The sequence below is a fragment of the Oncorhynchus keta genome, chromosome 23 (assembly GCF_023373465.1).
Source record: "Oncorhynchus keta strain PuntledgeMale-10-30-2019 chromosome 23, Oket_V2, whole genome shotgun sequence".
Lineage (NCBI taxonomy): Eukaryota > Metazoa > Chordata > Actinopteri > Salmoniformes > Salmonidae > Oncorhynchus > Oncorhynchus keta.
This window is the reverse complement of record NC_068443.1, coordinates 34615581-34641145: the sequence shown is the minus strand read 5'-3', so window position 1 is coordinate 34641145 and position 25565 is coordinate 34615581. Positions and strand designations below refer to the sequence as shown.

General features: G+C 42.4%; 1 protein-coding gene across 3 annotated transcripts in view; it reads right to left on the bottom strand.

Annotated features, from left to right (window-relative positions):
* Positions 1 to 23356, bottom strand: part of LOC118402212 (protein FAM110B-like) — a 48291-nt gene extending 24935 nt beyond the window's left edge. For 2 of the 3 annotated variants that reach the window (XM_035800230.2, XM_035800233.2), the window contains exon 1: positions 23024 to 23356. The gene's annotated coding sequence lies outside the window, so the exon portion shown is untranslated. Of the gene's footprint in view, positions 1 to 4189; positions 4326 to 23023 lie in introns of those variants that run through there. The other variant, XM_035800231.2, reaches the window with a different exon arrangement.
* Between the last annotated feature and the right edge of the window lie 2209 nt (positions 23357 to 25565).

The following is a 25565-nucleotide window of genomic DNA, read 5'->3' as shown; positions in this document are numbered from 1 at the left end:
CCTTTTTAAAAGTTAATTTGTGTTTGAGACAATCAGTTGTGTTGTGACAAGGTAGGGATGGTATACAGAAGATAGCCCTATTTGCTAAAAGACCAAGTCCATATTATTCCAAGAACAGCTTAAATAAGCAAAGAGAAATGACAGTCCATCATTACTTTAAGACATGAAGGTCAGTCAATACGGAACATTAAAAACTTTGAAAGTTTCTTCTAGAGCAGTCGCAAAACCCATCAAGCGCTATGATGAAACTGGCTCTCATGACGACCGCCACAGGAAACTGCACCTCAGATTGCAGCCCAAATAAATGAGTCACAGAGTTCAAGAAACCACTACTAAAGGACACCAATAAGAAGAGACTTGCTTGGGCCAAGAAACACGAGCAATGGACATTAGACCAGTGGAAACCTGTCTTTTGGTCTGATGAGTCCAAATGTGAGATTTTGGGTTCCAACCGCAGTGTCTTTGTGAGACGTGGTGTGGATGATCTCCGCATGTGTGGTTCACACAGTAAAGCATGGAGAAGGTGGTGTGATGGTGTGGGGGTGCTTTGCTGGTGACACTGATATATTTAGAATTCAAGGCACACTTAACCAGCATGGCTACCACAACATTCTGCAGCCATACGCCATCCCATCTGGTTTGCTCTTAGTGGGACTATCATTTGTTTTTCAACAGAACACTGACCCAAAACACACCTCCAGGCTGTATAAGAGGTATTTGACCAAGGAGAGTGATGGAGTGCTGCATCAGATGACCTGGCCTCCACAATCACCCGACCTCAACCCAATTGAGATGGTTTGGGATGAGTTGGACCGCAGAGTGAAGGAAAAGCATTCAAGTGCTCAGCATATGTGGCAACTCCTTCAAGACTGTTGGAAAAGCATTCCTCATGAAGCTGGTTGAGAGAATGCCAAGAGTGTGCAAAGCTTTCATCAAGGCAAAGGGTGGCTACATTGAAGAATCTCAAATATATTTTGATTTGTTTTACACTTTTTGGTACTACAAGATTCCATGTGTTATTTCATAGTTTTGATGTCTTCACTATTATTCTACAATGTAGAAAATAGTCAAAAATAAAGAAATACCCTTGAATGAGTAGGTGTGTCCAAAGTTGACTGGTACCTTGTGTGTGGTACCTGCTAATCTTACAACATTTGCGCACACTGTATATAGATTTTTCTATTGTATGTTTGTTTATCCCATGTGCAACTCTGTTGTTGTTTTTGTTACACTGCTTTGCTTTAGCTTGGTCAGGTCACAGTTGTAAATGAGAACTTGTTCTCAACTGGCCTACCTAGTTAAATAAAAGGTAAAATATATATTAATTTTTAAATACAACAAGTCATCCAAATAAATCAAATCACATTTTTATTTGTCACATACACATGGTTAGCAGATGTTAGTGCGAGTGTAGCGAAATGCTTGTGCTTCTAGTTCCGACAATGCAGTAATAACCAACGAGTAATCTAGCTAACAATTCCAAAACTACTACCTTATAGACACAAATGTAAGGGGATAAAGAACATGTACATAAAGATATATGAATGAGTGATGGTACAGAGCGGCATAGGCAAGATACAGTAGATGGTATTGAGTGCAGCATATACAGTGCCTTGCGAAAGTATTCGGCCCCCTTGAACTTTGCGACCTTTTGACACATTTCAGGCTTCAAACGAAGAATCAACAACAAGTGGGACACAATCATGAAGTGGAACGACATTTATTGGATATTTCAAACTTTTTTAACAAATCAGAAACTGAAATTGAACCAGCAACCTTTCAGTTACTGGGCCAACCGTCTAACCGCTAGGCTACCTGACCCCGCTCGCTCACACACACACACACACACACACACACACACACACACACCTCTCTTACTGCCGCCGCTTTCTGCTGAATACTTTTTGCTGACCTTTAGGGAGAGATGAAAACAAAGTCACCCCACCTTACCCTCCCTACCCCCTCCCCTTTCCTGCCCATGGTTTCCCCGCAGGCACAGAGATGGATGGCCTGCACCAGCAGCAAGGACCCGCAGTGTCAGGATTAAGGGAGGGGGGAGCAGTCCACCTGTCAGACCGTGCCACTGACACCTGCAGCACCAGGCAAACACATGCTGCTGAGAGTTAAGGTGTTGTAGGCTGCAGCCAGGCTGGTCTCCCGAATGGCGCAGTGGTCTAAGACATTGCATCTCAGTGCAAGAGGCGTCACTACAGTCCCTGGTTTGATTCCAGGCTGTATCACATCCGGCCGTGATTGGGAGTCCTATAGGACAGCGCACAATTGGCCCGTCGTCGTCCGGGTTAGGGTTTGGTCGGGGTAGGCCATCATTGTAAATAAGAATTTGTTCTTAACTGACTGGTTAAATAAAACAAACAAAAAAATGACATTTAAAAAGCCAGGTCTAGGCAATATATTCCACTGATGGTGTTTTCAGTTTTTTCTATGTCATATGACCTCTGTTTAATACAATAATTTGACCTTCTCTCGCTCCCTTTCTGTAGGATGTTTATAACCCCTCTTTCACCCCTTTCCCTCTCTAATCTGATTATGGGCATTCAGTGGACTGTTAGTCAGACGTGATGGTGAGCCAGGCAGGGTATCAGCAGCAGCAGTATTATATTTTCAGAAATGGAATCATCAGGAGACAAAGTGAAGCAGCCATCCTTTTCATAACGTTGCCGAGAGGACAGACACAATGATCTCAATCCAGCCCCCGTAGACAGACCGAGCCGGTCCTTACGGTGTGCGTACATGCGTTCAATGTTTATGCGCTAAGTGCGGAGAGCGGCAGGCTTACTGGTGTTGTCCATGTGATAGAGCCTTAGTAGGGTAAGACTTTTTGTTCTTATTTGGGTTTTTGCATGCTCTGATTCCAGACTATTTTTATTGCACCCAAAAAAGGAATTCAGAACCCAACGTCAGCCCCAGTGTCCCTATATGTAAGTGTGTGTGTGTGTAGACTAGTCAGCCAGAACATAATGGTGACGGAAAGTGTCTGCCTGCCATGACCTCACGAAGCAGTGAATGCAAGTGTAACAGCACACCAGAGCACGTGTGTGTGTGGTGTCACGTGTGCAAAGATGCAGCACGACCCTGTAGGATCGGCTAGGTCTACGTAAAAACATTTTTTCCCCCTCTTCTTTTAAGATTTTCCTTTTGCACAGTGACCCAACATTCTCAAGAGTCATTGCACTAGTTCAAGCAAGCAGTAAGACGTATGCCCAGAACATCCGCCTTAAGACTCTCCCTAACAGTAACCATACCTGATGGTTCAGTTCATTATTAACATGTGTGAGAACTGGGGAGCCTTCTGTGCAACAAAGGACCTACAGAACCACAGGAAAAGAACCATCCGTGTTGTAAGAGCCAATACAGGGATCCCTTAGTGAGGTGAGTCAGGTTATTTCGACTGGAGGCCCATGCAGGCGGATTATCTTTTCTTGTTAAAAAGGAGGTTAGTCCCGATCAATCAGCTGCATGGTGATTCATCCGTCATGTAAACCAGCGCAGACACTCAACAATAAAAGAGGAGATCAATCTCCGCCTCCGTATTCTATGATGTCTTTAACGGCCTGCTTTTATTGAAAAGTGAAGGAGAGAGGGACGCCCCCTGTGCTGTGACAGCTGTACTGGTCACAGGAGAGAGGGACGCCCCCTGTGCTGTGACAGTTGTACTGGTCACACATTTGAGCCACACTGAAATCGAGATCGACTTGACAGTCAAGTGGTATCTAGAGGTTAAAAGGGTATGAGAAAACAACACTTCTGCCACATAAATAACACAGAATTCAACTATAGGCTATGGAGTAAAACAAATAACAAGTTGACTGAATGTGTGTCAATTTCATGCACTTTCTTGCAATGTTGTGGCTATTTTGCCTAAGACTGAAAATCCCTGAATATTGGTTTGAACATGGCCATGAGACTGACATTCTTGGAAAGGGACTTAAGGCTTAGCCATAGATACTGGTACACTGGCAGGAATTCAAGGGTGAAGATAGACCTGTGTAGGGCCTATAGTAATTGCTAAATAGTCACAACAGCTCTACTAGCCTGTATAAAAATAAAAACTTTCAACACCGTCAAACTATGTGCCACATCTTACTTGGAAGAAAAAACATTCCTAACAAGTTGTTGTCCTAACACCTTGCCTGATACAAGAAACAAGCAAATTAGCAGACAAACTTACTGCTTGAGCAGCTCTTCTTGGCAGCCCAAATGTTGACAAGCACTTTCCAGAGCTGCCGTATCAGGAAACACAGAATCACGGTACACATCGTAGACTGGCGTCCTTCATAGGGGTGCCCGAATTGGATCCTTTTACAACCCAAATGGTACAACCACACATAGGAAAATAACTGAGTAGGACATGAGAACCTGCTGTCAGACCCCATTAAACTAATACAGTCTGATCTACCTGCCACCTTAATCACAGCTTAACATCCTGCCTCAGGCCAGCTAATGCTATGCTAGCCAAACCATGTGGCAAGACCCTTATGAACAGATTCGGCAAGGCCCTTGTTTAACCTCAACAAGTCAACACAGAAAAGAGAAGCAAAGGTATCGTATTCTTTATTTTGAGCACGGGAAGGATAAGATCACTTCGACATTCTGATAAGGTGCACGAGAGAGAAATAATCCTCTTGCTGCAGCCCTCAACACAGATTAGGCCAATGACTCTCAGGGTAATGTTCTCTGAAGAGATAACGACATAACAAAAGGCCAAAACTTGAGTTAACCTTGACCCTGTCCACAGGTCCGAAAGACTACACGAGGTGACGCCTGAGGAACACACCCACATTGACAGCCAGAACACTCAGACCAGAGAATGAGGATGCCAACTGAGTTAAGACGCACAATGCAAACCGCTTTCTATTTACACTGGCAAAGTTAGCACGGTTCATTTGAAACAAACTGGTGTGGGGCTAATGTTATTATAGAAATAACAGAAATCTTCAAACGCGGTCATTCAGGCCACCCTGTACCTGACCTCGCTAGCCTAATTGCTTCTCCAAATTCAGCAATCCACTTTTTGCATAACCTGACCCTGCTTTTTTGACTACCCTTCAGAGCCCTTTCACTCTAACACTCAGGGTAAAAGCTGCCCATAAGCACAGACCTAGCAGCAGCTGGCTTCCATAAAATCCTAACCTGAAGCATTTTGGGGGGAAAGCTTAAATCAGTGTCTGTATGAGAAACTGCATCCTACTTAAAGCCCTACTCCCCGAACTATGAGAGACAACCTGATCGACCAAGGTGGACCCATGTACTAATGTACTAGCCTACATTTAGCCTTCCCTCCAGACATAGGGTCCATTAGCCAAAATAGTTGAGTATTAACATGGACAGGATCTGTTTTTTTATGGCAGAGAAACCAATTTGGCTGAGGGGACCTGTATCCACCAACCTGAATAAGTGTAATCCTCTTGTTTTGGATCCCCGGAAAGTCTGAAGTCTGGACGACAGTCAGTCTTCATCCCAGGGGACGTCCAAGCAAAACTGAAGATAGGCGGTTTCACATATTGAGGGTGTTGCTGAGCAAAAGATACTGTATATGGTACATTTGTACAGAGAACACTTGGCATCCATCCAGTCAATTAATATTTTCAACTATTTTGTCCGCGTCGTGCTTGATGCAGCAGTTTACCTCAGGAAAACCAATAGTAGATGGACAGTGGTCAAGTGGACACCACCTAAAAACGAATCATTGTCTTTAAAGACAACTGGCCTCGTTATGACCTACGTAAGAGTGACTGACTGTGAAACAAAGGTCAGATGATGCGGAAACAAAACAAAAATACTTAAATAGTACTACTGTACCAGGTACTACGTCCCCACCCCCGTGCAGAGGATTTGGGTCGCCCTTTAATCCCATCGTCAGACTGATCTCACTGACCCTGGGGTTAATTCACCAAGATCGACTGTACAGCACCGTAATCACTGCCTATTGTCCCAATACACCGGGGTACAGAGTTCACGGAGGATGATCAGACAAAAATGTCCCATCCACAAATAGTAGGCTAACAAAACAACCCTGGCTCAACTCAGAGGGCTAATAATTAGGGACAAATGCACACAAACTTAAAAAGAAAGCAGAGCCTTCCTGAAACAGCCGTGGTCTCAGTCTGAAAGTCTTAGAGAGACAACCGGATCATGGACCCAAAAGGTCTTAAGATTAAGAGGTTACGATGCTATACCACAGATAGACATTATGGGTAAAGCAGGGATAGTGTAGTGTACCATGACGTGACCTCAAAGTAATCCTACAGACAGGGTTGGGGACAAGTCAGTCCGGAGGCTGAACAGAAAAAGCTAATTTCTTCTTTCTCTTTTTATGGAGTTAAAATGGAAGTAAGCCCAATCCTGTCCCAGGAAGAACTGTCTCCACTAAGAGCAGTTCTGTCAAATATTTTGACTTCAGAAGATGCACACTGGTAGGTGGAAGGTGGGTTTTTGTCTGGGTTCTTTCTCCTATTACTGTTGTATATTCCCTGGTAAAAACTGCAGAGATCACAACTCATCGTCATAACAACACCAGCAAGGATCTCTTTGTCCCTAAGTTACTGGATACGGGCAGGTGGAGTTGTGACTGGAAAAAGTGAGGGAGGCAACATTAGGGGGCAGGGATACTGATACTGTTCTTTGGGCATCTTTATTTTACATTGAGGGACGACAGCAAAGCACATAACAAAATAGGTTTATGGAGGAGCAGGCTGGGTCGGGGAGGGGGCAGAGAAGAACAAGTTCTAACTGGTTCAAGGTCAAGGGCTCTATCAGCTACAAGTCCGCTACAAGACGGGAAAACATAGTTACAAGTCATAGTTAGGACAGGTCTTCAGTTGTCAACGACACCTGGAAAGAGAAGTCCTAATGACGATAGGAGTCCATTGAAGAGCACCAGGTGTGTTCGCCTGTATGCATCCACCTGCCATGACAGGCCCTTTAGTTCTCTGATTCTGAGATTCTGCTGCTACAGCTGAGGTTACAGGATGCCTCAGGTGCTGAAGGAAAAACAATAACAACAGATATAGGTTATTTGCCACAAATTGCAAGTCATTTTTGTCAATGGACAAAACATTTGTAAAATCAGGCACCATTTTTTTCTCTCCTGTATTTCATTTATCGGCAGCAATGTAGAGTCTGGTTTCAGCAGAAATGATAAAGAATGTTCCAACACTTGGACAAGGCTGACTTAATTCGAAACCTAAAACAATTCGCCCTTACAGGTAGAGAGCAGTTCGTGACTTTATCCGAATACTGTCAATGTCACAATCGTCCGCAGTGCTACTGTAGACACGGCTCTTCTCTATCCCTCTGCACTGCTTGTTTGCGTTTGGGAAATAGGGAAGTGCTCGTGACCTGGCACCCTTCAACTGTTCCTGTGGCGACCTTTGGTTGAGACCATCTGCTCAGGCTTGGTACAATAGGGCCGTCTCATCAGTACCTTCTGGCGGGTCGTTCACACTCACAGCAGTGCTGCTGTATAATCCCCCTTCATTCGACTTGATGGTGGAATAATCTCACGACTCCGGTAGCAATCCCAGCCATCTGTAAATAAGCCTTTACACAACACCCAGACGACGGAGGACAACAAACAAATACACCTTACAGGGTGCAGATAAATAAAGCAGAGTTACAGGGTAATATTGCTACTTCCTGTTTGGCACAAAGCCTTTGTAAACAAGACATTTAATCTCTATGGAATCACCATTAACATTAACATTTTAAGGGTTATATGAATGTCACAAAACATCTAAGATAGGGGTTCCCAAACGGTTCACACCCCTCTTGTTGGCGGAGAACATTTTAAAGCAAACTTCATGCAATTCTACACATTTTGTCATGTCTTATGCGTGTTCATGTGATATCTGAATGACTCAAACATTACAACACAAAATCAATGGGCTAAAAGACCTAGCTAAAAAAACGTAAGCTGACATGGACTAGTTGATCTGGACATTTCTGACAAGTTATAAATAGCTCTCTGAGGTCTGTAATGACGAGAGGAAAACTGATGATGCACTACCCAATTTCAAAATTGCACCTTGTGCATTCTACTATTAGAACGGCTCGCCCCCCACAGTTTGTGAACCACTGATCTAATACACAGCCATGAATGTCACACAAATAGTCCAGTCCTATGTAGGCCTATCAGGGTTTGTTGTTTCTTAGAGGGTGAAAACAGTCGAGAGTGGCATTTAACCTCATGCATATGAACAGGTCTGCCTGAGAGACCTCTAGAGAGACAGCCTGAGACCCAGGAAGGGTTAACGCCAAGCAGAAGCAGGGCAAAGGTGAGGCATAAGCACAACCTCAGCAGGACAAATGTCACTCCGGATCTAATCCTAAGACTATACACTGCCAAGGCTTCGGGACTGTGAAAATCAGTCAGTGTGTGCACAAAGGGACGTGATGTGCACCCTCACATAACAGCACAGCAGAACTCAAGCAGCTTACAAGTACACTCGCTAAAATGAAAAGGTCTTGACCTACATCACGGAAAAAAGGAGGTTCCTGAATGTCCCTGAAAGTAGCTCTCCTCGCAATCAAGCACAAATGAACAGACTGCCTCTGCCTAGGAGTCCGTGTGGAGGGCTCTACACCAGTGCTGAGCGATTATCCAAAATGTCAAACAACTAACTGACAAATGTGGTTCAATTATTTGAATTCCATTTTGTTTGGGTTTTTTTCTGCGAGCTCAATGCACACATTGCAGTTTCTCAATTCAAATCAAATCAAGCCCAAACTGTGCGATGTAGTAGGGAGTTGTAGTTTCCCCACAGGCCAATATTCTACATAGTTTAGAGGAGAAAATGTGGTAATTAACTACACTGACCACAATCCATTGTGCACCTACTTATCCGGCCTGTGTGTTTCCTTTATGGCTGCTATGTTAGAGACATCGAGAGGGACAGAGAGCGGTTGCTTCACGAGGTATCTCGACCTGAAAATACATTATCCAAGTGACTGATAGAAGGTATTCAGCAGTCATAAAAGTATACCTTATTTACTTTGAAGGACGACTGACTATCAGACAGCATAGGAAGCAGCTCTATAGAGATGAGATGACTTGGAATGAAATAACAAAAAGTAATCGGATATACACAACAAATGAAATAGTTTATTAAAGATTTGTGAATAACTTACGGTTAATAAGTGATAAGCAGTCATGGGCAGTCACTACCATCATGGGACTTTTATTAATTGTTATATTTTTGAGAAATCAAACCACATAATGCATAGTGCATTTCATTTTTTTACTGTGATCAGTTTTTGTATAATCTAACAGAAACTGACCTCAAAAAGCACTAATGGCTCAGCACTACTCTACATCAATGTGTTAGTACAATATGCAGATGTTCAGTTGGCCTATTTGCCAGAGCTCAGGTGTGTTTGATTGGCATGTTATAATGTGTTGGATGGTTATTAGGGGTATCTGTGGTTTTGTAGTCAAATTGCCATCTGGGACACCTCACACTGGTGAGTGTTAGGCCACATGATCAGACCAGCTAGTTCTCTTGTTTCTCTGGAGGCAGATGCACTCGACTAAAAACTATTTGTTTAAACTGCAGGTAGGGCAACCGTTGACTGGAGGCAAAAGACAGAACAAACAGACATGTTCACCGAGTGTGGAAAAGGCCTGCTGGGTCCACGACGCAGCTGCGTCTCCTCTCCATTGATGTGTCAGGAATCAGACAGATGGGTTTCATGCGAATCCTCCGCCTCCAGAGGATTCACATGAGCAGGGGAAACATGAGACTAGGGCCACACTATCAAAACCGAGAGACGAAACGACCGCCCCACTATCACAAACGAGCCTAATAAAACGTGACTTAGTAGGCTACACACAAACACAACAGAAACATGATCAGAACTGAAACGGCCGCACTATAATTACGCAATGAGGCCAGAGGAGGTGTGGTATATGGCCAATATACCACAGCTAAGGGTCGTAGCAGTGAAAAGTCCTTTGTTTGGGTATACGGTTTGATATACCACATCTTTCAGAAGAAAAACAAAAATCAGCATTCTGGGCTCGAACCACATGGTTTATCATTTTTACATTTACATTTAAGTCATTTAGCAGACGCTCTTATCCAGAGCGACTATCATCTCCGATATGATACGAAATACACAACATGACACACACATAAGCTATGCCATCACAACCAATAGCCGCAATACTACAACCCTAACTTGACACCACACGGCCACATTATCACGTCGCTTAACATGTCAGAGCATTCAAATTATCCAATATACACGTTATCGCCACCGCAATCTCAGAAGTAGCCCAGCTAATTCAAACATAGCCCAGACATAAATCAGGCTAGCTGAGATGACAGCCACACTAACTATAACTGTGGTACTATTCAACCTAGACATTATCATGCACTGTAAACAGTACATTTAATCAGGTCTGAGATAACGGTCCACCATACTAACTTACAACCAGCAGAGAACATTCCCGAACAACAGCCGCAGCTGCAAGGTTTTTATCACAGCTTGTTTTAATGCATTAAGCATCCGCCAGATAGCCGCCATCACACCAGGCCCATTGTAATTAGTATAGTCAGAGAGGATTCTGGTCAACCTTCAAGGCCCCCACCGTCTACAGTGAATGCCCCCTCCCCAAAGTGTTTGGACTGTTATTTCTCTCCTCCTCCACCCTTCTCCCTTCCCGAGTGCCAGCTTTATACCAGTCTCAGTAAAACTCCACTGCTACTTTAAATCCATTGGTGAGAAGTGGGGGTCCAGCTGAAAGCTGACGGGCTTTATTACACACACCGTTCTCCCTCGCTCTTTACCCTGCCCTCTCTCCCCGTTTGTCTGCTCCCTCATGGCTCATATCAGTGGAGCTGTCCTAGTGAACGCTGTCTGACCCAGTCTCTTATCTACTGATCCTCAGACTGCAAACTAACATACCTCAGCCACTGTACCATGTAGGCCTACTCGTGTACAAGAGTGCACTATTGTTTGAGTACAGAAACAGAGGTTTTTTTGTTTAGCAGGATTGACCCCCACTGTAGTTACACTGACTAAACATAACTGCTCTAAGAGATGCTGCTATGACTGTAATTTGTGCACATTTCCAGGAACCGTGACTATTTGATGCCACTGCTAGTGGCAACCGCACTTTGACTCCAAATGTTCATGACACAAACATAGCCAGCTGCACACTCAACAAGTAAGGCCCAAATAATTAAGTCTTAACAAATGTCCTCATCAAAACGTGGGGGGGGCGCCTCGCTGACCACCACATCATGTCTGATTAGTCACGACTGACTTGGTCTCTCAGCATGTCACTGGCAACCTCCAGCCCTGGGGCAGAGAAAGGACCTGCCTGCATTATAGAAAAGAGGAAATGTGGTACAGGTGCTGTCGAACATGGCAATCCACTAGCTTTTTGATGTGAGATACGTATTCCGAGGACCCCAGACTAACCTCCGTACCAGTCACCATGAGCTGCTTTGTGTCCCTTGAGATCCGTAGTAGATGGAATGGACCACCATGTACATCATAGATTTCCCTCTGCTATTTCATATAGCCAAAGGTATCATCTGTTAGGCCTAAAACTTATTGAGTGGCAAGTGATTGTGCTACAATAATTTGTTCCATTTTTTTTCTTTTCATTATAACCAAAATCACCACAGGCAAGTCTAAACTTCAGATGGCTACTATGGTCTTTGGTCCTGATCTGAAAGCTCTGGACTGGTGAAAGATCATTTCCAGTAGGCATCCAGCGTCTTCCTTTCATGATTCCCCTAGCCTATCTTTTCAGATTAGTGCAGATGAAGAGGAGAGTGAGGGGGAAAGGAAGCTTCTTATAGACCATTAAGATGCACCCAATTTTACATCAGACAAGCAGGATGAGGGGGGCCTACCATGGGGGACACAAGTAGTGATGGAGAGAAATACCGATTTTTACATATCGCAATATTATTTTGAATGACATATCGATACTTTGACTCCATGTCAATTATTATATTGTATTTTGCTAGGTAGCGTTAGCTAGCGCTAGTCGGCTGTACCTGAGACAAAACTCTGGTATTTTTCATCCTATAGCTTATCCTCCATCTTCTTTTTGAATAGTGAGCCAACAGGTTTTCAGCGCTTTTTCCCCCATGACTGATCAACTCATTTTCTCTGGTCCCTCTGCAGCAGACATATAGTGAGCAACATGTTTGGAACATCAAATTGCAATATCGAAACGCAATACATACAGAATGGTGAGAATCGTAATAGGCACCTAAATATCGTGCTAATATCGTTTTGCGAGGTCCCTGGCAATTCCCAGCCCGAGATACAAGGCCTGGCTGTCTCTGTTCATGTGTCTGTTCAGGCTCTTTTTCAACAACAAAAAAACAGCAGAAACGCAACCTTTCACAGCTGGTGCAGATCTTACTACTCAGTAGGACGCCAAGCAATAAAACAGAATGTTGAACATAAAACATCAACATCCCAAAAGACCTGCCCCTCTCTCCTGAGGAAGAACATGAACTTTGGAGGGGAAAAAAAGGGGGGAAAAAGGTGGGAAAGTAGGCTTACAAATGTTCTCAACCCTCTGGTCTGTTGACCAGCGCCGGTCCTTGTGATGTCGCTTCCTGCTCTGTCAGATAGGGAGTTGACACTATTTCAACAGCTCTCAATAACTAGTTTTAATCTCAGGTACAAGGTTGTGAACCACAGTTTGCCAGTCCCTGGCACAGAAAAGGTTGATAAACACAGGTCCCCTCAGCCCCTCGTTGGAATGCTGGTCTTTTACATAATACTCATACTCTTAGTAGTCTGCTGATTCTCAGAGTAATATGATGTAAAGATTCGCGTGTGATTTGCAGATTGTTCCAGGTCAGGCATTTGCAGCAGCTGAGAGCTTCACTTCTAAAGATCGCTTCAAGCAAGCTAAATGTCATCAAAATCCCACTCCATCGTGTGAATCAGACTCACCTCCGCTTCGCATATCGCTGGAATGAAGACAAAGCAGGGAGATGTATCCACGTTTGAGAAAGTAACTCGCCCTGGCTAACCTACTGGATAATTCATCTAGGGCTGGGTTATATGAACAAAAAATAATATCTTGATTTTTTCAAACTTATGGGTGATTCACGATATACAGGTCAAGTTGGAAGTTTATATTCACTTAGGTTGGAGTCATTAAAACTTGTTTTTCAACCACTCCACAAATTTCTTGTTGACAAACTACAATTTTGACAAGTCGGTTTGGACATCTACTTTGTGCATGACACAAGTCATTTTTCCAACAATTGTTTACAGACAGATTATTTCACTTATAATTCACTGTGTCACAATTCCAGTGGGTCAGAAGTTTACACACACTAACAACAGCAAAGGACCTTGTGAAGATGCTGGAGGAAATGGGTACAAAAGTATCTATACCCCCAGTAAAACGAGTCCTATATCGACATAACCTGAAAGGCCGTTCAGCAAGGAAGAAGCCACTGCTCCAAAACCGCCATAAAAAAAGCCAGACTACGGTTTGCAACTGCACATGGGGACAAAGATCGTACTTTTTGGAGAAATGTCCTCTGGTCTGATGAAACAAAAATAGAACTGTTTGGCCATAATGACCATCGTTATGTTTGGAGGAAAAAGCGGGAGGCTTGCAAGCTGAAGATCACCATCCCAACCGTGAAGCATGGGGGTGGCAGCATCATGTTGTGGGGGTGCTTTGCTGCAGGAGGGACTGTTGCGCTTCACGAAATAGATGGCATCATGAGGGAGGAACATTATGTGGATATATTGAAGCAACACATCAGACAGGAAGTTAAAGCTTGGTCACCAATGGGTCTTCCAAATGGACAATGACCCCAAGCATACTTCCAAAGTTGTGGCAAAATGGCTTAAGGACAAACACAAGGTATTGGAGTGGCCATCACAAAGCCCAAAGCCCTGACCACAAAAGTTGTGGGCAGAACTGAAAAAGTGTGTGCGAGCAAGGAGGCCTACAAACCTGACTCAGTTACACCAGTTCTGTCAGGAGGAATGGGCCAACATTCATCCATCTTATTGTGGAAGGCTACCTGAAACATTTGACCCAAGTTAAACACAATGTAAAGGCAATGCTACCAAATACTAATTGAGTGTATGTAAACATCTGACCCACAGGGAATGTGATGAAATAAATAAATCATTCTCTCTACTATTATTCTGACATTTCACATTCTTAAAATAAAGTGGTGATCCTAACTGGAATATTTACTAGGATTAAATGTCAGGAATTGTGAAAAACTGAGTTAAAATGTATTTGGCTAAGGTGTATGTAAACTTTTGACTTCAACTGTACAGTCGTGGCCAAAAGTTTTGAGAATGACACAAATATGAATTTTCACAAAGTCTGCTGCCTCATGATGGCAATTTGCATATACTCCAGAATGTTATGAAGAGTTATCAGATTAATTGCAATTCATTTCAAAGTCCCTCTTTGTCATGCAAATTAACTGAATTCCAAAAAAACATTTCCACTGCATTTCAACCCTGCCACAAAAGGACCAGCTGACATGTCAGTGATTCTCTCGTTAACACAGGTGTGCGTGTTGACGAGGACAAGGCTGGAGATCACTCTGTCATGCTGATTGAGTTTGAATAACAGACTGGAAGCTTCAAAAGGAGGGTGGTGCTTGGAATCATTGTTCTTCCTCTGCCAACCATGGTTACCTGCAAGGAAACACGTGCCATCATCATTGCTTGCACAAAAAGGGCTTCACAGGCAAAGATATTGCTGCCAGTAATATTGCACCTAAATCAACCATTTATCGGATCATCAAGAACTTCAAGGAGAGCAGTTCAATTGTTGTGAAGAAGGCTTCATTGCGCCAAAGAAAGTCCAGCAAGCACCAGGACCGTCTCCTAAAGTTGATTCAGCTGCGGGATCAGGGCACCACCAGTACAGAGCTTGCTCGGGAATGGCAGCAGGCAGGTGTGAATGCAACTGCATGTACAGTGAGGCAAAGACTTTTGGAGGATGGCCTGGTATCAAGCAGGCCTGCAAAGAAGCCACTTCTCTCCAGGAAAAACATCAGGGACAGACTGATATTCTGCAAAATGTACAGGGATTGGACTGCTGAGGACTGGGGTAAAGTCATTTTCTCTGATGAATCCCCTTTCCGATTGTTTGGGGCATCAAGATGAGCGCTACCATCAGTCCTGTGTCATACCAACAGTAAAGCATCCTGAGACCATTCATGTGTGGGGTTGCTTCTCAGCCAAGGAAGTGGGCTCAATCACAATTTTGCCTAAGAACACAGCCATGAATAAAGAATAGTACCAACACATCCTCCGGGAGCATCTTCTCCCAACCATCCAGGAACAGTTTGGTGACGAACAATGCCTTTTCCAGCATGATGGAGCACCTTACCATAAGGCAAAAGTGATAACTAAGTGGCCCGGGGAACAAAACATCAATATTTTGGGTCCAAGGCCAGGGAACTCCCCAGACCTTAATCCCAAAGAGAACGTGTGGTCAATCCTGTGTGGTCAATCCTCAAGAGGCGGGTGGACAAACAAAAACCCACAAATTCTGACAAACTCCAAGCATTGATTATGCAAGAATGGCCTGCCATCAGTCAGGATGTGGCCCAGAGTTAATTGACAGCATGCCAGGGGCAGATTTCAGAGGTCTTGAAAAAGAAGGGTCAACACTGCAAATATTGACTCTCTGCATCAACTTCATGTAATTGTCAATAAAAGCCTTTGACACTTGTGAAATGAACTGAAGCAGCAAACTTTGTGAAAATTAATGTGTCATTCTCAACTTTTGACCACGACTGTATATCTAAATTTTATGTTCTCTCTAAATAAGCGTTGTTGTACAATTGAAGGTCAAATACACTGCATTTCAAACAGTCAACAATAATCTAAATGAATTCAGGGCTTTTTCAATTATACCTTGGCTAAATATAAGCCTTCCACAACCAAAACTCTGCCTATGTAAATGCCCTTTTGTTACAAATGTAACCAGAACCATGCAACCATTCACATCTTGTAGCAGGCATTATAGAAAATGACCACAGGTCTCAAACAATCTCAAGCACAAGCCCACCTGCTAGGACGTAGCCAGTTAATCTTTATATTTCGAGTTTAGCCAACTTCGATCTATTTGCTAGTTAACAAGGAAGAACAGTTGAATTGTTATGAACACACCATTCTGTCCTTCTCCAACTGTTTGAACAGCAGGCTAGCCTGTCCACTTTGTTCAGATGTTGAAATCAAATGGCCTACCTTCTTTCTCAGAATGAGTTGCCAAATCCTTTGTGTTTTATAAATATGCAATAAGCATAAAAAAACTGACTAGGCAGCTGGTATAACAGTCTTTGGCTAAAGTGGTACCCCAATGCCGTGCGCGACAAACTGAGAATTCATTTTCCAGAACCAATGTTCATTGATACTCCTGTTTTAGTAGTGTCTACTATGAGCTCAATTTGAGGAGTTGAGGGTATGGTTAGAAAAGTTAACGTCTCCTCTGTTACAGTAAAATAATGTCTCAATGTGTTGGTGTCCGTATGACCCATTCTGTTGGACCAAATCTCAAATGCAAACAGTGAGTTGAAACCGCTTGTCAGAGAGGAAGAAGTGATCTCTCATCTTTGTTGTGCGAGTGTCAGGGGGAGGGGCTTGATGTCTGTGTGTAAACAGAGGAAGAGGTGAGGTAAGGTTTCACTCTCGCCAAAATCTGTCCAAAATAAGCCCAATGCATTTTTATGGGCTTATTTTGGACCTAACCTTGTCGCCTGCCGTGCCGCCTTTGGGACAACGACTTCCATTGTTAGGGCGGAGAGATGACCATCTTGTCATTATATACAGATCTCTGGTGTAAATGGGAAGGTGAACACAGCACAGAAGGCGCAAAGACGACGTGACCAAAAAGACAACATGGGAACAAGGGGACATAAATGCTCATTACATTTTTTTAAATACGATACAGGTACCTTGCAATATAGGTATTTGGAATATTGTGCAAAAAAACATACATTTGAATTCATCTAATTCATTCGATATATCTTGCAGCCCTAGATCCCATCGCTGCAGGCACAAGGTCAGGCCTGGAGGATGACAACCCACTCATCACTATCAAGATACATTTTCACACTGTGTGACCAATTCATCTTTCGCATGCTCTCTACTTGTCCCCGTTTGGAACACTTGACATGATTTGTCTCTTTACCAAAACATGCAAACACTATCAGATAGAATCCATAGCAAGCAGTGTACTGGAATGACATTCTGATTAAATGAAATTTAATTCACTCATGTTATGGGAGGCCCATAATAACTGAAAGCCCCCCCTTTTTTCTAGGTCACCCATGATGTTTCAATAATAAATCTTTAGATTCTTCCATTGTGTTAATGATTGCGGATTGATGTCCACGTTTTTAGCAGACATTTTTCAAGATGAGAAGAGAATCGTCCAGCCCATTGGGTATCTCACAGCACCCCCATAATGCCATGTCTTGAAATATGCAAACAGACAAATTAAAAAATGTTTATATTGTAATACATCTGACAACTTTCCAGCTCCGCCCATAACTTTTGGGCTTTATAGTATTCCCAGAAAGCATGGATTATCAAGTCATTATTTAGTTTAACACTGAAGACATGACTATGCCGTTGTGCTGTGGAATTTGTGAATTTTGTCTCTCGTATAATACATTCTATACATTAGTTTATACCGGATTAAGCAAGCGTACAGTTTCTTTAACTGTAATTTTGTTAGTTATGTTCTAACATTCCCTCCATCTTGTGCCAACATCAGTTTGTTTTAAGTCCCAAAAGTGTTTGTTTTTTTCTAAGGGATTGTCAGTTGGATAGGCTCTCCGCAAGGTTTTGCATATCTTCCTTATCATATGAACATCCTTTCTGACTCAAATAAGATTCCATCAAGGTTGCTCCGATATCCAAAAGATTTCTAATCGAAATTTCCTGATATGTAACTTTTTGAAACTATCTACATTGGTCAGTCCAAAATAGCTTTTTAATTCTGTCATGGAAATACATTTATATTCTAGCTTTAAAAATGATAAACTTCCTCATGGCAAAATGTGTACAATAGCATGAGATTAGCTATAAAACTGCAGATTTCCCTTTGCCCAGTGACAAAATGTGTAGAATTGCAGAAAATTCCCAAAACACGTATGGGACATGTCTTGATTGATGCATGTCTCAGTGGACTAATCCATTGCGGAAGCCGCAGGGATGGCATACCAATAGTACATTTACCGTTAATTCACATCATTTCTAATCTACAATGTTTGTTTGGATACCGTCATTTCTGTTAATGCATTCAATATATTACTATTCTTTTTCTTCTCCATTTTGGAGTGGACATACAAAACACATACTAGGCTACACTTGTGAGAAACACGTTTTGGTTTATTTCATTCCATTTACGAGGCCATTCATTGTGTTTGGTTTGGAGCGCTCCTGTCAATGTTGACAAAGGACGCACACCTGACTACGCATAGAAGTAGGCCTAGGCTACCTGGCTTGAGTGCACATGTAGGCGTATAAAATGTGCCCATTTGGGGATCTGACAGTATTTCTGTCTTAACTCACCACCACTAATGAGCTGTGGAGATTCTCAAAGTAATTTTTTCTTCACCTCAAACAGCAAGTAAACAAAGTCTGTTTTTATTTATTTGTTGGCTTTCTGGAGGCTATTTTTACATAGTTGGCAATGGCAATTGAAGTTGCTTTTAGATTTGTAGCATTTTCATTTAGATATAATTGTTATTAACCACGACAATGATTGAGATCAAGACTTTATTATATAATAAATGTTCTACGAAAATGTGCATAAGAAAATCATAACTGGCACACAGATCGGTAGAAATGGTAAGATAAATTGGCACTCCAAATGGAAAAGGTTGCCGATCCCTGGTTTAGCCTATTACCGGCAACTTTGGGAGAGTAATGGCAGAATCTGCGAAGGCCAGCAGCAGGTGGTGGTTCGGGAACAATTTTTTGGTTTGTTTAGTTAGGCGATCTTGATCTCTGGCTCCCTTGAGTCATTTGTGTGTCTTAATTATTTAATCACAGTGTGCTTAAAGCATCAGACAAGCTCAGTGGCTTACATATACAGTAGTTGATTTTATTAAAACACATAGGCTATTTTTCCATATATAGACACACCCTGAGTTTAAACATTTCGACCACTCGAAAGAATGACTCTGCGGGGGGCACAGCCTAGTCAGTATTCATAACAAAAAGTATCTCTACCTCAGCCACAGAGCATCCCCAAGTCCTCTTTCCCTCCCTGCCCCTTGGCGCTCTCTCAGGCAGAGCTGCATACTGACTACTGTTCTGTTCATGTTCTGTCTGTCTGTGTACTCAACTGTTCCCACTTCACAGCATCCATTTCTACTGAGCCTCTCTGCTTTGACCCTCATGGCATTCCTCAGAAAGCCAGGGCTCCACCATCCCCTGATCCCTGCGCTCGTACCGCACATGACAGGGATTTAGCCTACTGGTCTTTCACTATAGGCAGGCTAATATGGGGTTGAGTATTTAGGCAAATAGTTAAGCTACATATCTTAATATGTCCTAAATGTAGGCTTCGGAACATATTTCAAGTGACCTATTGATTTTCTTCCTGCGCAAGCAAATTTGTAGGCTACTTTATTATCTTCATGCTTTGTTTACTTCATGTAAACTGACAGATATTATGGTGGTCATGTTGAATAATTTTTATGGGATGGAGAGGCAGCAAGCACATTATTTGTGCTAGCATGCACATTGTGTTTTCATCTTGACATTGGCCCTCGCTGCTGGCCATTGCAAAGAGTGTAGGCTAGCCTAAATTATATCCTTTTGCAGGGGGGCAACAAACATGTAGTGTATTATAGCACAGCACAGAGTAGCCTACTACTCCCAACTAGAGGTTGACCGAGTAGAATTTTAACGCCAATACCGATTGGAGGACCAAAAAAAAGCAGATTCCAATTAAAAATCGGCCAATTTTGATTAAATAAATAAATATATATTTGTAATAATGACAATTACAACAATACTGAACAAACACTTATTTTAACTTAATATAATACATAAATGAAATCTATTTAGTGTCAAATAAATAATGAAACTTGCTCAATTTGGTTTAAATAATGCAAAAACACAGTGTTGGAAAAGAAAGTAAAAGTGCAATATGTGCCATGTAAAAAAGCTAATGTTTAAGTTCCTTGCTCAGAACATATGAAAGCTGGTGGTTCAATATTCCCAGTTAAGAAGTTTTAGGTTGTAATTATTATAGGAATTATGACGCGTCCACTATTTCTCTCTATACCATTTGTATTTCATATACCTTTAACTATTGGATGTTCTAATAGGCACTTTAGTATTGCCAGCCTAATCTCAGGAGTTGATAGGCTTGAAGTCATAAACAGCACGTTAGCATTGCTAAGAGCTGCTGGCAAACGGTGTAAAGTTTGAATGAATGCTTTACGAGCCTGCTGCTGCCTACCACCGCTCAGTCAGACTGCTCTATCAAATATCAAATCATAGATTTAACTATAATATAATAAACACAGAAATACAAGCCTTTGGTCATTAATAGTTTCTTTATTCTTTCAGTGAAATACGGAACCATTCCGTATTTTATCGAACGGGTGGCAACCCTAAGTCTAAATATTGCTGTTATATTGCACAACCTTCAATGTTGTGTCATAATTATGTAAAATTCTGGCAAATTAGTTCGCAACGAGCCAGGTGGCCCAAACTGCTGCATATACCCTGACTCTGCGTGCAATAAACGCAAGAGAAGTGACACAATTTCCCTAGTTAATATTGCCTGCTAACATTAATTTCTTTTAACCAAATATGCAGGTTTAAAAAATATATACTTCTGTGTATTGACTTTAAGAAAAGCATTGATGTTTATAGTTAGGTACATTCATGCAACGATTGTGCTTTTGTTAAATCACCCATTTGGCGAAGTAGGCTGTGATTCGATGATAAATTAACAGGCACCGAATTGATTATATGCAACGCAGGACAAGATAGTTAACCTAGTAATATCATCAACCATGTGGAGTTAACTAGTGATTATGTTTAGATTGATTGTTTGATTTTTATAAGATAAGTTTCATGCTAGCTAGCAACTTACCTTGGCTCCTCGCTGCACTCGCGTAACAGGTGGTCAGCCTGCCACGCAGTTTCCTCATGGAATGCAATGTAATCGGCCCTAATTAAAGCGGTCGACCTCTACTCTCAACTTCATATCCATTGTTGTGGGAATAGTGGGATAAATATAATCTAACCACGGTGACCCCGAACATCATTGACCTAGCATTGATCTCGAGGCCATATGTTAGAGATAGTTTTGGACCCAGAACACAACACTGCAGTCTTTTCTCTCTCTGTCTCAAACAAAGGCATGGTGTCCGTGCCAGTCATGACCGTAACAAACCGTATTCTTCACTGTTCAGCATTCCTCACAGCTAACACGTTTTTGTGAGAAACACTAGAATCAACAGCTGTTGTTGTCTTGACTGTGCCAGCCTGGGTGTGTGTTTGGTCAAGCCAAAAAGGGGAAGAGTTTATCAGTGAGAGACTGGGAAGTGTTGAATCTTAATGTGATCAACAGGGGAATTCAAATTGGTTAATTACACATCAGGGATGGAATGTGTTGACGTTGTCATACTGTGTTGCTTCGAGTTGGTAAACTACACACACAGTCAGGGTTTTAGCCTAAATGGTTAGCTATTAATGTTATGCAATATGCATCACAACAGTGTCCAGCTTAAAAATGATAAGGCCTGGGCCAAATGCATCTGTTTATGACCACTTGCTTCTCTTCGCTGGTCTCTGTTATAAACCTGTTATGAGTGCATCATGCTTCACATACTGTCATTAGGTTACTTATTCTGTCAAGCTAAGTCATGTTTATGACTTATGCAGGCAGTATGATGGAACATTCAAATAAAGGGCTCCTGCTAAAGTCATCCAAGCCTAATGCCTTTCACTCGTTTTGTCATGACAATCTAGTCACACTGACACTTACCCAAATCATTTTACCACCCCAACCTCCCAACGAACACACTGACACAGACACACACTCCAATCTCAATATTCATAAACCTGTTGTGTGTAGCGGTGTACCAGGCTCTCTAGATCAAATGATTCAGACAGAGTTTAAGGGTCCCGGCAGCTATTCACTGTGAAGTGTGAGGAGTGGGTATACACAGGTGAACTAACGGATATGACATGTCAAACAGAACAAGTGAACACGGTAGCCTATATTTACTCGTTACTATATGCATCCCATGCTACAGCCCTGATGCTAATATATTACATTGAAGAATGATCAATGCAAACTTACACTTGCTCTTAATTTCCCACTTATCTTATGATGACACAGTGTCTCAGCCTAAAAACACAGACAAAACAGACAAACACCACAATAATATCTCAGAGGAGCCATAACATTGCCATGTTCCCAGTGGACTGGCAAGTCCAAGTGTTCTTGCTTGTTAGTGGGCAATTACTCGAATTATGTCACATCTCATAACCCCATACAATAACGATGCTGACTCTGCAATCCCCCCAGCGCTCGAGCCACCCGAACCATCATCATGACAAAATGTTAAAACCTCAAAGAGCGACATTGAGGTTTAGGAGCATCGTTTCATTGTGACCTGCTGCTTCAGGCTGATGCACAACGCAAAGATGCAACGTTCGATCACCAGTTTAGCTAAATGACAGCCACCTGTATGGTGCAATGTGAGCCTAAAAACAACCCGAGTAGGCTACGTACGAACGTTGTCTCGTGATTGCATGGCTGTTGAAACACGACGTCGCACACTTTAACATTTTCACTCAGACTGACCTTATCATATTTTTGTCGTAAAAATGTAAGTGACTAGCCCGACATCAGTCAAACAGCCATGTTGATGTATAGCCTACGTTGGTGGATAATTCTGGGAAAATAACGACTGGACATAAGAATGTATGTCCACGTCAGTCAGTGCGGAAGATATAATCGTAGCAGGTAAACCATAGGTAAAACACTTACCTTGATACCCAGCGGAGGAAAACAAAAGATGCTGCGGTATCTTTCCGTTAGACGGAATGTGTGGGGATGGCCTCAAAGCTTCAAGGGAAACGCCAAACAAGCTCATTCAATTCAATCTACAAGCGACTGTACAGTCTGTATCCCAGCGCCATGGAAGGGGGGGGGGTGCTAGGAGAATACTCTGAGTTATCTTGCATATAAATAATCTAAGAGTGATTAACTCTTATTCCTACATTATTTTGTGTTAATATCTATGGATTGTTAACGATACATTATTGTGTTTGAGAATCGAGAGTATGTTTTATTCTCAGTCGATCTGTGCACCCCTACCATTGCATATGATGTGTTCCATTTTCCCTTCAAAGATACACCTCTTTTTTATGAACGCAAGGCACAGTTAGATACATAGAAATAGAATGAATAGAACGGCATTGGAACCTCTAACCCTGAGCCTTCGCTATGCCCCGCTTCATAATGTTGGGCAACCAATCGCAAGCGCTCCAATGGATCGAGTCCGACACCTCGGTCAAGCTCACGTTTACATCGCATGAAAGCCAGTGAGGCCTTTGGCAAGTTCCTTTTTTTAAAAATACATGTTTAAATGGCTAAATAATTTAACACTGAACCAGGAGTACTTGCTACTGTGACACCTGAAATGCAGCCTGTTGATGGAATATTTTTCTAATATGAAATTATACTTTTGTTATTGTTTGCTAGCTCAGTCTCACTAACCACTTAAAATAACTTGTTTTCTCAAAATGTGTGTTAGCTAGCTAACTTAGCAATGTTATGATTACAACTCCCATCTGCTGTTGACATCAGCATACGATTGGAGAGCACTAGTTAGCTCTAAAAGTGGTTATAGCTTTGACTGCATGCTGACCAGTAGCGGCCCTCAGGTAGGGTAGAGACCCATCTGTTTAGCTAAAAAAAAAAAAATGTGTTGCCTGTTTTGCATGTTATTTTGGCATTAATATGTGTCACATATCAGTTTGCAAACAATGTATAGATATATATATATATATAAATAATTGAGTTAATAAAGCCGCATACAAACTTGGACTCTTTTTTGCTTTCTTGATTAAGGCAGCTCTAAAATGCAGGTGTTTCAGCCTAGCTCAGTGCTTTCTGTGGTGGTGAGGCAGATGTTGGAAAACGCGAAGCGTAAGGGTTGGTCATGTTTTTTAGTTGCGCCATGATTGGCTCAGTGTTCTGTCACTCCCGGGACACTACGTCACTGCAGTGAGCTCTACAGGTAGAGCTAGAAAATTTAAGCCCCTTGGGTGCTGCCATAGAGTTACGTTAGAAGTTCCCATCCAAGAAGGCTCAAGGTCATTTGCAACACATAAAATGACATCTAATCATGGTATATCTACAGTAGCTTTGATTGGACTGGTTAGAGTGCTGGACCATTAACCAAAAGGTTGCTGGATCAAATCCCTGAGCTGAGAAGGTAAAACTCTGTCGTTCTGCCCCTGAGCAAGGCAGTTAACCCACTGTTCCCGGGGGCACTGTGGATGTTGATTAAGGCAGCCCCCTGCACCTCTCTGATTCAGAGGGGTTGGGTTAAATGCAAAAGACACATTTCAGTTGTACTTGTACTGACTAGGTATCCCCTTTCCCTTTTAAAATCTTAGCTAGACAAGCAGTCCTCATCATGAATCAAGTCGACAATCCTTGTCATATGAAAATTAATAATGAATATTAATTATAGATAAAACGTGTCTGTGCTCATCGGCCATTATACATAAACATTACACAACAAGTTGGAAATTTGCAAATTTAACAATGAGTGGTTCAGAAGGAATCAGTGGCTAACTGCAAGCATTGCAAAGCAATGTGTTTGGTCCAAGTCTGGGTTTAAGGGTCTCTTTTCCAAGGTGTTTGGTTCAAGTCTGGGTTTAAGGGTCTCTTTTCCAAGCTTAAAAAGGACAAACAAGGGCCTCCCAGGTTGCGCAGTGCTGCATCATAGTGCTAGCTATGCCACCAGAGACTCTGGGTTCGAGCCTAGGCTCTGTCGCAGCCGGCCTCAACCGGGATGTCCATGGGGACCTCCACAATTGGCCAAGCGTTGCACGCGCACTAGCGACTCCTGTGGCGGGCCGGGCGCAGGGCACGCTAACCAGGTCGCCAGGTGCATGGTGTTTCCTCCATGCACCTGGGTTGGATGCGTGCTGTGTTAAAGAAGCAGTTTGGCTTGGTTGTGTTTCGGAGGACGCATGGCTTGCGACCTTTGTCTCCCAAGCCAGTATGGGAGTTGTAGCGATGAGACAAGATAGTAACAATTGGATAGTAACAAAAATTGGAGAGAAAAAGGGAGTAAAATTAAAAACATTTAAAAAAGGACAAACATTCAACATTGGCCATGCTGTCAATCCAGCATGCTCAAAACAACAAAACTGGGAAATCTTGGACTTCTGAGACCTCGGAAAAAAATGAAATCTGACTGGGAAAATACGTTTTGAACGGTCATTCAACTCAGAATTGCAAGTCGGGGCCTCTTTCTAGAGCTCTGACCTGAAGATCCCTGCTACACATGCCA